Here is a 2,760-nt window from a genome sequence, read left to right as displayed (position 1 = left end):
ACTCGGCCGCTACACCCTCACAGACTTCTCTACATGTCTCTTACTCTTACTCTTACACAGTGTCCCCGTCTCGTTCCCTCCCTTTCTTCCCCTCCCTATCTCGCGTACACAGATCAACATATTCTCGCAGATACCTGCAAGATACAGCATCCTACTCCCCCACAAACGCAATCTACAGAAAAAACAACAAGATGGAGCATTAAACTCGCCCCAAAACCAACTGCAGCGAAGCCAGAAATCCACTCCCATAATCGGACAACACAAATACCTCTGTGAGAAAAGAGGCCCAAGTCACACACACACAAACCCATACACCTGTTCGGAGGCAGAGCGACCACGCGGGCTAAAACAGCGGAAACGATAAAGATTCAATCGAACCCAAACACGCCTTTAAAACACAAGAACAAACACACAAACACACACACACCCTCGCACAAACAACAAAAAACAAGCAGTCACACACAAACGAACCAACACACACACACTCATCTGACCCACTTTACCGAACAGTCTCAGCAGAGTTTAAAGCGCGCAACAAAAGTCCCAAGTTACATTTTTCTACGTCCAACCGAACACCGGAAAAAAACACACACACACAGAAACCCACATGAACAAAACACCCCCAAAAATGAACACAACACCGAACGCGGCCAAAACACAGACGCTAATCCGGAACAGCGAAAACAGTTCACAACCTGATCTCATTCCCCTACGACTACAAACTGTCCCCCCCACACCATCGATTCCACAATGAAGGGGCGTTGACATCGGGGACTCTACGACCGCAATCTACGACGGCCTGACAGACGTTTAAACGCGGGTACTGTAGACCTTAATCCCGACGTCACAAGAAAAAGCTCGCGGGGTGAACGACCTCATGCCAGCGCCGGAGCTCGTAAACTCTGCGGTCAGACTCTCCGTCCTTCGCGCCGCCGTCGACTTTCATGAGGAGATGCAGTGGATACGGAGTCCATTTGCCTGTCTATCGGTTTGCAATCTCTCCCATTCATTCATTCATTCGATCGATCATCTCTCCCTCTCTCTCTCTTTCTCTCCTTTCCTCCCTCTCCCTCAATCTCCCTCCTTTCTTCCCTCTCTCTCTATCTCCCTACTTTCCATCTCTCTCTATCTCCCTCCTTTCCTTCCTCTCTCTCTATCTCCATCCCTCCCTCGCTCTCTATCTCCCTCCCTTCCTCTCTCCCTCTCTCTCTATCTCCCTCTTTTCCTCCCTCTCTCTCTATCTCCCTCCTTTCCTCCCTCTCCTCTATCTCCCTCTTTTCCTCTCTCTCTCTCTATCTCCCTCCTTTCCTCCCTCTCTCTCTATCTCCATCCCTTCCTCCCTCTCTCTCTATCTCCCCTCCCTTTCCTCCCTCTCTCTCTCTTCTCCCCTCCCCTTTCCTCCCTCTCTCTCTATCTCCCTCACTTTCCTCCCTCTCTCTCTATCTCTCTGACCTTTTCCTCCTCCTCTCTCTATATCTCTCTCTCTTCCTCCCTCTCTCTCCCTATCTTCTCCTTTCCTCCCTCTCTCTCTCTATCTCCCTCCTTTCCTCCCTCTCCCTCAATCTCCCTCCTTCTTCTTCCCTCTCTCTCTATCTCCCTACTTTCCATCTCTCTCTCTCTATCTCCCTCCTTTCCTCCCTCTCTCTCTATCTCCCTCTTTTCCTCCCTCTCTCTCTATCTCCCTCCTTTGCTCCCTCTCTCTCTATCTCCCACCTTTCCTCCCTCTCTATATATATCTCTCCTTTCCACCCTCTATATATATCTCTCCTTTCCTCCCTCTCTCTCTATCTCCCTCCTTTCCTCCCTCCCTCCCTCTCTCTCTCTCTCAGCCGCCCCTATCTCCCTACCACACTTGTTGCTCCTTGCCAGATTGTCGGAACATAAAACGGTCTTTTAAGTGCCATAAACCATGACGGCGCTATAGAGTAGGGCTGCTGCGGCCTGCCATATCTCCCCCACACACCTATTAGGCCCTGAGATCTATGCCAGGAGATGGCCAATAACGAATGTGTCCAGCACTCCATCCTCCATTGAAACCGTATCCGCCGCTGTCTGTAACCACCTCCTTCTGTATCCACCTCCGTCTGCACCCGTCACCGTTTACATCCGCTTCCGCCTGTTCCATATCCATCTGTACCCTCCGCGTTTTTTTTTACCCTCTCCCTCCCTTTTCTCCCCACACATGTTCCAACGCAAGTGTAAACAAAGCCGAAAACAAACAAGTGCACACTCGAACAGACACACCAAACTTCACACACTCACACACACTGCCTACTTTTAGTTCACTGTGTCAGCAGCTGTTTCTCACGGGGATCCGATCTTCATCGACGCCGGTACTATTGGAAAACATTTACTGTGGCGCGAATTTATCTTCAATATAATGGCAGAAAACTATAAAATCTAGTCAATCTATAAACAAAAATAAAGATAAAAAAACGCAAAGCCGAATTATATACTTAAGCAAAATGGAAATCGTTGTCAAATGATAAGAGAATCAAAGAGACTCCACCCAGAATAACAAAGCAAGTACACTTTTAAACACCCAAAGCGATTTACCTCAACTTACACAGTGTATCATTAACATCACATTTCCTTGCTTTGTAAAGAAACATCATCATGCATAAGTACAATAACAGGCCTACCCGGGGGTAATTAAGTGTATGTGAAGGTACAGGTGATTCCTAATTGCTTTCCCTTGTCACAAGTGGGCGTGACCATCCCTCTCAACCTCCGGCGATGTTGCCAGACAGGAGTGGTTAA

At 48.5% G+C, this 2,760-nt stretch overlaps 1 protein-coding gene across 2 annotated transcripts in view; it reads right to left on the bottom strand.

Moving 5' to 3' along the window:
- bbx (bobby sox) overlaps positions 1-2,760 on the bottom strand; it is a 112,739-nt gene that overhangs the window by 76,430 nt on the left and 33,549 nt on the right. The window lies entirely within an intron of this gene.

This window comes from Penaeus vannamei, chromosome 39 (genome assembly GCF_042767895.1).
Source record: "Penaeus vannamei isolate JL-2024 chromosome 39, ASM4276789v1, whole genome shotgun sequence".
NCBI lineage: Eukaryota > Metazoa > Arthropoda > Malacostraca > Decapoda > Penaeidae > Penaeus > Penaeus vannamei.
This window is presented reverse-complemented; position numbering and strand designations above follow the sequence as displayed.